Source organism: Coccinella septempunctata, chromosome 5, assembly GCF_907165205.1.
Source record: "Coccinella septempunctata chromosome 5, icCocSept1.1, whole genome shotgun sequence".
NCBI classification, from domain to species: Eukaryota; Metazoa; Arthropoda; class Insecta; order Coleoptera; family Coccinellidae; genus Coccinella; species Coccinella septempunctata.
This window is the reverse complement of record NC_058193.1, coordinates 36,566,565-36,577,648: the sequence shown is the minus strand read 5'-3', so window position 1 is coordinate 36,577,648 and position 11,084 is coordinate 36,566,565.

The window sequence follows — 11,084 nt, the reverse complement described above, 5'->3', positions numbered from 1 at the left end:
TCAGTGTGCCCTATTACTCAATTTTTCATCAATGATATAAAGAAAAATAATTCCGTCCACATAGGAGACCCAAAATTATAGTTTTTCATACATTTGATTTGTTTTTTACAATATGGCGATTGATGATACGTGTCCTTCTAGTTTTGAGGATGGCGTCTTTTCAATATAATTTTCTTATGACAAATGGAACTTTTATAGAACATATTGATTCTGTAAGGTACATCAATCGAATACTTATCCAACCTTTGTTATTTATTGCTGCATAGAATAACAGGCCCGTATTCGAGGATATAATTCTGTTATAAATATAAAGTTATCAAAAAGATGTGTAGTGAAAATAAATGAATATCTTTCGCAAAATAAAACAGCATGAAACCAATGAGTCAATAGGCTATCACATCTAGTTTAATGATCGTTCGTGAGAGAGGGCATATACTCATTTTTTTCAATTGCAATAATATGCACTTTCACATGATTCATAATTTTGAATATAGGTACCTACAATAATTAGGTATGTGCGTTGAATTTCACGTTCATAGTTGAAACGTAGCCAGAAATTGCCAAAAACTGAAAAAAATTCTCAGGATCTGTTCTCACAACTTCCAATCTTGTGATCAGAATATTGAGCAGACATTGGCTCAATATTTTGAGAACTTATGGTACCTTCATAATACATATTTCATAATAATTTAAAAAATATAGTATTACGTATACCTATATTTCACCAACATTTTTTGAATACATTACTGTAACAACTTATCTGTTTGTTTTTTACATGATATTTAGTTACCTTCATTCCACATTAATACAACAAATTTGTTTTATTATGCAACATTCGCAACACAATATAGAACCGGCATGGTCGCATCGACAGTTTATTATAACCTCTTTGCGACAAGTTGATCACATTTAGTCGCGAAGAGAACTCTTAGGGGACAAATCATATAACCTCACTTAATTCCATGTGTTTATACCTGAGTAAATTGTGTGCTTCACTTTCGAAATGAGTTTCTTCTACTGCACGCAGTATTTTCTCATAACACTCGCCTGAAAGCTCCACTATGTTTTACTTTTTTCCAAGAACGCATTAGATCAGACCTATATTGACGAATATTACCTCTACATCCAAGTTGGTTGTATAGCTTTGTTGAATATGAATCTTTTGTTTTATTATTATATGATTTTGTAAGGGTCCTTTAGTTGACCTACCATGCAGGCCTTTTACGATAGTTATATTTCACATTCAGAATAAGTCGTGAAAAGGATTCCCAACATACACATACAGGACATTCCTATAGGAGACATATAACTGTTTCAACATACATCATTACGACAATTAATCGACAACTACATCTCATGGATGAAAATGTAGTATAAAAATTGTCCTGTAAACGTTTATACAACATCCTACGAAATAATTGTATAAATGTCCTATAATATTGTTGTGAGCATATTTACACGATAATTTATAGAACTTTTTAGTTCAACACAACAAAACAGTCCCTATCAGAATATTTACATGACAAAAAAGTATTCGTGGGACAATATTACAACAACTACAAGGCCAAATTGTCGTATAAGAAAAAAGATATAGGACTATTTTGCTAGTTGGGTTCTAGGGTATTTTTCGGCAAACAGCAATAAATTCTTGTCAATTCTGAAATGATTATGAACTTTTTCAATGATTCTATGTGGTCCAAAGCAGAAATTGATATTTGAAAAATAGAAATCTTCAAATCATAGGAAAAAATCATATGATATTGGATCACACGATCTCAGAGGAAATTCATGATAAGCCGATCCTGGAAAAAGTTCCTCAGAGTAGCCAAGGTTTCTGCAGCTTCGTGTGCTTTGGGCCTCCATCTCCTTGAAAATAGCTATAGGACCGTTCATCAAAATTCAGCAATAAAAGGAAAAATGAATTCTTCTTCAAGTTCCACCAAAGAAAATAGGTTCCATAATTCTCCACCTACCGATAGCACAAAAAACTCCAATTTTTCGAGAATGAAGCGGTGCCTCAATAAAAAAACCATCTGGTATTTGGAAAGATGAAACTAGGCTTCGTCATACAAAACTGATTGAGATTATCAATGAATTGATCGAGAACCACTGCCAGAAGGTCATCATACGAGTGTAATCACCATCTTCAATTCAGAACTCCAACTTGACAGTTTACCTGGAAAATATTACTTACAGCAGAAGCTAAGAAAAACGTTTGGACACAGAATATCGACATTCGAAATTCCGTAGCCTACGTTACTATGATTTTTCTTCGAAGCACTTCATAAACACCAATAGTCCAGGGTAAGTCTAGACACAGAGCATCAAAATTATTTTTCTGAACGCTCTCCACGAGTGGAGGTAAAAGTTGATAGATGCCCAAAAAAACGGAGTTCCTTCCATATGAAAAAAATCATACAGAAGACAATGCGCCAAAGAACAAGAAGCCGATGACGGTACTTCCAAGTTGGGCGCAGAAATTCATTCCAGGTACAGCATAAACAAACACGTACAAAGTGCGTTTTACCATCGCCGTCTACCTTTACTGAAAAGGAAGGAGGAAGCGCTGAAACAGATGGGAAAAGATTGAATTTCAGCGATCCGCTGGCGGATAAAAACCGCGCAACCCCTAAGGGTACCTTTTCCCGAGCGCAAAAAATACGCACGTGCATTTTTTACGGTGGCACCGCCCAACCACATGCCGTTTTTTACAGGTCGTTTTTTATCGTAGACGAGAAATCGAAAGCGGAAAGATTCATCCGAGAAAGTAAACAGGGAATGCGCCTTTCTCAACGCCATATGCCACGCGCATCTTTGTCTTGCTCGTCTGGATATGGATAAAGATAAACCACTCTGTATAGTGAACCAAGGAAGACCCGACAGCCGCGAGGCGGAACAGGAAATGATGAACTATGCTGCTTTTCGAGAAACCACAAATCATTGTTATACCTGACAATTTAATTTGGGTTTTTTCATTCTTCGCGAATCTTCCATGGGTAGAGAAAGAGGTAACTTCGAAATTATGGGTTATGGACGCAGTCTTATCACTTCTGAATCCACACCGATATTTGGTTAGAGATTGCTTATAATTCCAGAAGGACCAGAAGGTTCTTCTGCATGTCAGATGTCACGAATTCAATGCAATAGTTAACAGTTCATAAACTGTCTCATCCGAGCTGGAGTTCACAACATTTTTGGAACTTGTGTCACAACTCATTCATTAACTTAATACCCGAGAGTGATTCACGAGTAGTAGGTACCCAATATGTTGCAATATAGGAGTCAGGATCAATGAACCAACCCTGATTCAGCATCCTCGACGACGTATGTGTTCAATTCTTCGTACTCATTTTCATGAGGACTCTAAATATTCGGAATATTAGTGAGATAATTCAGAAACAACTTCAAGAAAGCTATATTTGAGTGAGTGAAACAGGATTCAAATATAATTTCTGTTTCGTTCTATAATTCTTCCTTGTTCGTGTTCAAAAAAGCTCTAACTCGTCTGATACAAAATTGGCTGCGTCTAACAGATCAACCAATTTGCGGTCAGTATCAAGAGTTGACCACTCTTCTTCCCAAGGCATCATATTTTTGTTGCAATAAGAGAGAACGTTGAACCTATTCTATTACGACACGTGTTGTTAATTTTCGGGTGCATTAGAATTCGATAGGCGTTGGCTTCTTGCATTTCGTATCTAGAGGTGAGGATCACCGATGGGAAATGGAGCTAGAGGAATTTATGATATACAGTCTGTTTATCCCACACGATGGAAATTATTTGATGAAACGATGTGGGTGTTTATTGTGGGAAAAAATAAACTTTGTCATTCTCAGTCATCAAATTTTGATCACATGCAGATTTTCTACCAATCTGATCATCTTCAGAATTTGTGAGCTTGAATTTTATCAATAGAATCATATAGAAAAGCAGGAGCGCTGTGTCTTTGGAGAATTCAACGATAGGTTAAGCAAGAATTTCGGCAATATGTAATGAGCTAACTTTTGCTTCCAGAATGAGAAGTATATAATATAATATATAATAAACGTATATACAGGGTGAGTCTCTAACTCGTTCAAATATTCCAACAGAGGATTCTTGAGGTTAAAAGAAACACTTTTTCCTTTACCTTTTTTTCCAAATCGGCGCGGTTTAGAAGATACATACTGTTGAAAAACCATAAAAAATGTTATTTTTAGTTCTATCTCACAAACGGTTTTATCGAATGAAATGAACTTCGGAGTTTTCGAGTAATTTGATGTTCGCAAAAAAAAAATATCTGTGATATTCGGGAAATTGGGTACTTTGGCTGAAAGCAACCCTGTTTAAAAGATACACAGATGCTTATTCTCATAGATTCAGCTTGTTATTCTGACTTGAATTTTGTTTCTCCAACAGTTGAGTGAGGAAATTCATTCTGCGAAGCTAGTCAGTTATAAAATTTTTCCATATGATTCATTGCTTGCTTCCATTCATCGTCCTATTTCTATTAGATATATTGGCAATTCCGTTTCCTGATAAATTCTAAATGGACAACCCATTCATGGTGCAATCCTGACCCACAAACAGCTCCATGCTCTGGACTTTCCGACTTATGAAACTCCGAAAACGCATAACGATCAAATGATTACTCGGAATTCTCGTATGATACAAGATGGTTGTCTGCAGTTCTCAGCCTCAGATTCCTCGTTTTGACTCACCACGATGCAATCGGTCATTTGGGTCATTTTGCACAGCCTACCCGAGTCAATCTCCATTGAAATTGCTCCTCCTTGACCACGTAACCCATAATTTTCACTTGGCAATAAGTCGTGTCCCTTTCTGGTGGGTCCTAATTTCCGTAATAATGCCGGCTTTAAATCTTGGGAATGCAGATATACGAACGTAAACCGCTTTCGGGTGTGCAATTTCGTATAGTAAAGGAGCCTCGTTAAGACGGTACCTACGCACATCGCGCGATCTTTGGTTAAACTGCTGGGTGTTCATTGAAATTGATGAGCGATTAACGAAAGGTTTTTCCACGGGTTTAAATGACACATTCTTCATGCAGGGTGTTCGCTCGAGGTGCTGCAGAAATGCTGGAGATGAAAGCACTTTCCTGGAGACACATGGGGTCGAATATGCACCCCTTTTATACAGGGTTAGACTCGTACAAATATTGTAACAGTAGATTCTTAAGGTCAGAAGAAACACTTTTTTCCTTTACCATTTTTTCCGAATCGGCTAGGTTTAAAAGATACAGGCTGTTGAAAAACTATACAATTTGTACGAGTCAAAGGCTCACCTGTGTATCTGCCCATATTTATTCCTACTTCATACTTCTACATACATTAGAAGCCCCAAATCGAAATATCTTCTCTTGGTTCTGTTTTTTACAACTACACCTTTCCACCGATGCAACATAACTTCTCTATCCCAACATACCACTAAAAATCCATACCAACATAGATTACCTAGAATTCTATCTTTCGAAATGATGCTTCCGTAGATTGAAAAGGCCTATGCAGGAAGGGAAGTCGTAAACAGCTTTCGCATTGCAGCTTACAAAGTCAAAGCGAGAATGAGCTTGGCATAAAATGAAATAACTACAGATTTATGAACTCAAAGCGGCACAAAATGAAAAGTGAAGACTGTGCAACATTACGTGCCACCATTGAAGCTGCCAGGTACCAAGAATGGCTGCTTATTTCCTGTACAAGATCTAAAGAATGGACCAGACTATCTTTCGAGTCGAAACCCTTCAAGAATTTTTTGTCGTTATGAGTTTCAGAGAACTATTAGGTCAGCTGATACATTTTGTTTGGATAGATTAATCCTCACACCCAAATTATCGAATAAAATCTAGGTGGATAACTCGTTGATTTGGCTATGGCCCTAAGATATTCAACCTTGAGTTACCTTATAATTGAAGTTTTATCCACACTTATCAACCGTGTGAAATTCCACTTTATTCACTGGTAGAATGATGAATATATTTCATTATCAACTAGTCATTTAACAGGTGTCGAAGTATCTTCGTGTATGGGACACTTTAGGCCGGACATCATCTAAATTGTAATCTTAATTAATGGAATGATTGTGGGGAAAATCTTCTTTTCTGCCATGGTATATTAGTAATACGCTAATGATCGGATCGACTGGGTCTGAAAACAATACAATACTGGTGTTTACAGAGATTGCTCATTATGTAATCCAATTTATGAGAACGCTCTCGGTTTATGGGGAATCAGCTATTGAATAGGTGGTAAACAATTACGGTATTGATGGAAAACCATCGGTCCAATTTTCCAGTTTTATGGAAGTTATGCAATCAGGTCTCAGAAGAGAAATCCCAAGATACACAGGAAGGTCCAGCTGGGATATGTAAACTTTATAAATAGTTTGGAAAGATTAGAAACTTTAGCGTACTGGAAAAATTCTGACATATAAAGGGACACTTTTCAAAACTAACTGACGTTTTGAAACGTTTCACTTTTCGTAACTCACGATAAAAAGATTTAAAAAGAATCTACGAGGGATGCTTGCATAGATGATTTTGATGATTTAACATAGTCAGATCCTATTCAAAATTAGAAAAAATATGGTGTGGAACAATATCTTTCGTATTTCACCATCTTTTGCACAAAAACTCGCTCATTACGAAAAATGATGCTTTTCCCAACTGGTTGCACAAATAACCACTTTTACTAAGAGAAGAATCTGCTCAAAAATATTCAAAAATTGTTGGGAGATTCGAGGAATGTTTGTCATATAATTCATTTGCTGCAATTAGTTGTGGAGCTCAATAAATACAAGATGGACTTCATTTGCATTTAAATGGGAGTCCAGTACCCAGAGGAGACGAGAAAACATTAACTAAAATTGCATGATGCTGTGAGTGTGAATTGTAAAGTGAAAGGGTTAATGTACCTTACAATTTCTGTAGTTTTGGAGGAAATGGATGAGGGTAGCTATGGAAGCTGCATGTATTTTTTGTTATAAATAATTCTGATGAAAAGAAATGATCATATTGAAGAGATGCTTTCGTCATAGGAGAGATGAGTTATTTTCTTCTCAGAAAAAAGAGAAAAGTGTTCTTGAAAGTAGCTGAATTACTATTTTCGATGATTCAGCATGTGGAGTGTGATTTCACTGCGGGATCGTTAATGTAAGGGGGAAACAAGCCCGAAGGACGTGTCAAGCACCTCTCGAGCACGTAGGGAAGTACTAATCCGGTGAAAAACTCCCATTTAACTCACTTTCACCAGTTCCACTAATGCGAAACTCTGGTAGTACCTACAATCAGGAATCTCTTCCTCGGGTACAGATGGATGCACTGCCACTGGCCATTTCACTTTCGGTTTCGCATATTGTGTGAACGTCCCTCGAAGTTCAACGTACAAATTCTCGAAGAAGACGTTCGAACCGGCCAGTAGTACCAACCTCGAGGAGGGAATTTCTCTACGTGGTTTCCCGGTCGTACTCGAGGTCCGAAAATTCTTCGTGAACTCTCTCTCGAGCCTCCAGATTCGGGAGTTGAATGAACTGTTTTGAAATTCGAGTCAGCCTTTCCGTTTCTGTTCTCATAAGGAAGATCCACAAGGACGCTGCTCCCGGTGGTGGAAGGCTCTCACGCATCGGCCCTGTGAAAATTTTAATTGTCGATTTCTGATTTGTTTATTTATGAAGATGCGTTCGATTCGGATTTGCATAACCATAAATTCGTCCGTTTTAATCGGAGGTATGCAACGAGGATATCGAGTTTCGATCGGGTGGACAGTGGCGTAGGGAAGAGCGCCACGAAGATTGAAGGAGAACTTTTCTCGTTGAAAAAGATGTTTATTGTTCAAAATGGCAATGAATACTCTGATTACCGTCATAATTATTTGGTAAAAGTCAGGAACTGAAGACAGAATTATGATTTTCACTAACATGAGTTGTTAAACCACGACAACAGGAAATTTTATCTAAAATCAAAAACTACAGTCTGTCTTCGAATATAGGGCGGTAAAATGTTTGAAAAGAACTGGTAACCATTGAATAGGTGAAGATCTAATAGTTCCAGTACAAATTCTGATAGAAAGATTCCCAATTTTTTGTACATAAGCATTATTAACCCAAACGGGGCAAGAATATTCAGCAGCCGAAAAAAAACCTGCGGTTTGAAGGGTGGTTGCATCAGCTCAGCACCCCATGAAGTACCAGATAGTTTATGCAGGATATTATTTCAAGTTTCCAACTTCAGACGCAAATTTTCCAAATGCCCTCGAAATTCAGTGAGGGATCAAGCTTAACTCCTAGATATTTTGGATTGAAGCTATGTTCCAAAAAAGAATTACCGAAAACTACGCTCAATTTTCTATGTTTTTGAGGATTATTCACATGGAAACACAAAACGTCGATTTTATTTGGGTTAGGACGCAAACGCTACTCGAAAAAGTAGCACTAAATTTCTAAATCCATCTATAGATGGATTATTCTCTATACATCTGAAATCAGAATGACGAAAAGCGAAGACAATATCATCAGCGTAGATATATAAATTTCTCACAAGAAGTAGTAAGGATATCACACAGATATAAATCGAAAAGGGAAGGTGCTATAACTGAACCTTGTAGAAGACCATTATTCAAAGATTTGAAATGACTACTATCAATTATCATCAACAAAAATACGAAACCTACCAGACAGCATGTTTTCTAGTAAGCGTTCATAAAACTTTCCTAGGAACTGAGGCCTAAGACTAAGAAGTAAGAAAAATAAAAACAATGGTTGTATTTTCAGTTTCCATTTAAGTTTTTCAGGGGTATTCCGTAGAAAATAGTTGCAAAGTCATTCTCGTAATGTCATTGAGAGCACTGCTAAATATCCCAAAACCCGATGAGCGTATATTTTATTATGTTTATCCTAGTCATTTCCTGGGTTCATTTCAATAGGGTACTTTGTATTCCATACCAAATAAGATGCATGCTGGTGAAAGTGAAAACGCATTCGAATTATTTTTTTTCTGCCTTGTACGGATGACTTCCTCGGATGTTTCATTCATAAACATTCATCAATGATAGACGTTGATTTACATTTTGTTTCCTGAAGCGCAATAATACGCATATGCTGGAGATGATCCGGTTTTTAATCTTCCAGATACGAGAAGGGTTTTAGCCTTACCAAGGTTGAAATTAAGCTTCCTATACCACCTCTTAATGCCTTATCAGATTATGGACGAAAATGACACTAAGATTAGTGAGTTGTTCTTGTTTTTCCATCCAATTCTAGTGAACTTATGTGGTTTTGATTCTGATCGTGAATTTCGGATACGGCTCTGCACGCAAAGTCATTCCCAAACCACCCAAACCAATCTTGTCGGTTTCATCCCATCTTGTGCCGTTATACGATTCTACACGACTTCCGTATTCTTACAGACAAAACAGCCCATCCCTTCAGTTCTGGGAAAAAAACGGAGGGCTGTTTATTCTTCCATCTCTCTTCATGAATATTGATCTTCTCATCCCATTAAGAAATCTAATTTGAGATAAAGCGTGAAGATTGAAGGGCAGGAAATGGACAAGCTGGTGGATGAGATGGTCAATAGAGTAGGTATGCGATTGACTGCACATGGTTAGGAGGGGGAGGGTCTGTCAGCGATAGTATTGAGTTCCCAGTGGTCAGTCGATTGTATTTTTGGATCCTAGATCTTCGATCCCGATATTATTTGGATGTAAATCAGCTTTAATGGCTCCACAGATGTCTGGAATCGGTAATACAGCTGTTTAGAGAACGGTAAATAAATCGATCAGTTTCTTAATTAGGGGAGCAGCATAAGGAGTATGGATCTTTTGTCAAAAAATGTTTCAACAACTTGTAGATTATCAATCAGTTCCCCACCGAAGATAACCCAAATAAATCGAACCACAAGATTCTGTAGAGCATGTTAAAAGTTCATTTGGCAAAAAATATGTAATCCTCGAGATAGATTTTCATTTTAATCTATTTCTTCGTATCTATTCCACATACGAGGATTGATATCTAGTTAGTCTAGACCAGTTCCATGCATAAAAAAATATTGCGTTACCATAGCAACGAACAATAACTCATTAGAAATGTCAGTGTGCTCAGTTTGAGGTCAAAAAGTGAACCAGAGTTACGCAATAAATTAAAAGAAAGAAGATGTCCACCGAAATTGTGAAAATCGTAAAATTGGAGTATCGAGCCATCATCAAGTACCTGTATTTAAAAGGGTTAAGAGGTAAGCAGATTTGCGAGGATATGCTTAATACCCTCGATGATCAATGTCCTTCGATATGCGACCGTGAAAAATTGGACTGCAAGCTTTTAAAGAGGTAAATTTTCCATTGAAGATGATGACCTATCGGGAAGGCCAGTTTCTGTGTCAGTCCCCGAAAATATCGATGGTTCACGACATTACTTTATCAGACCGTCGAATTGGGCTAAAACGGATATCTGAAACACTGAATATTTAATACGAAGGAGTTCATCATATAGTTCATGTCAATTTGGACATGAGAAAAATTGCTGCAAATTGGTTCCCCAAATGTTTGAATGTTGACCAAAAGCGTGCAAGGGTAGAAGCATCGCGTTCGATCTGTGCTCGATTTGAAAACGATGTAGACTTCTTGAACCGAATTGTTACTATGGATGAGACTTGGGTACATTTCTACGATCCAGAAACAAAGCAACAATCAATGGAATGGCGACACTCTGGTTCTTCAAGACCTAAGAAGTTTCGTGTCCAAAAATCTGCTGGTAAAGTACTTGCTTCAGTTTTTTGGGATTGCCATGGAGTAATCACGATTGATTTTTGGATAAGGGTAGAACAATAACCGGAAATTACTATTCGGCATTACTGACCACTCTACGGGAAAAATTGAAGAGAAAAGACGCGGAAAGCTATCCAAAGGAGTTTTTCTTTTGCAGGACAACGCCCTTGCACACAAATCTCATGTTGCCATGCAAATAATTTGTGATTTAGGGTTTGAATTACTAGAAAACACCCTTTATTCACCAGATATGGCACCATCCGACTATCATCTCTTTCCTCAACTGAAAAACAGTTTAAAAGGTCGTAAATTTTCTTCTAACGAGTAGT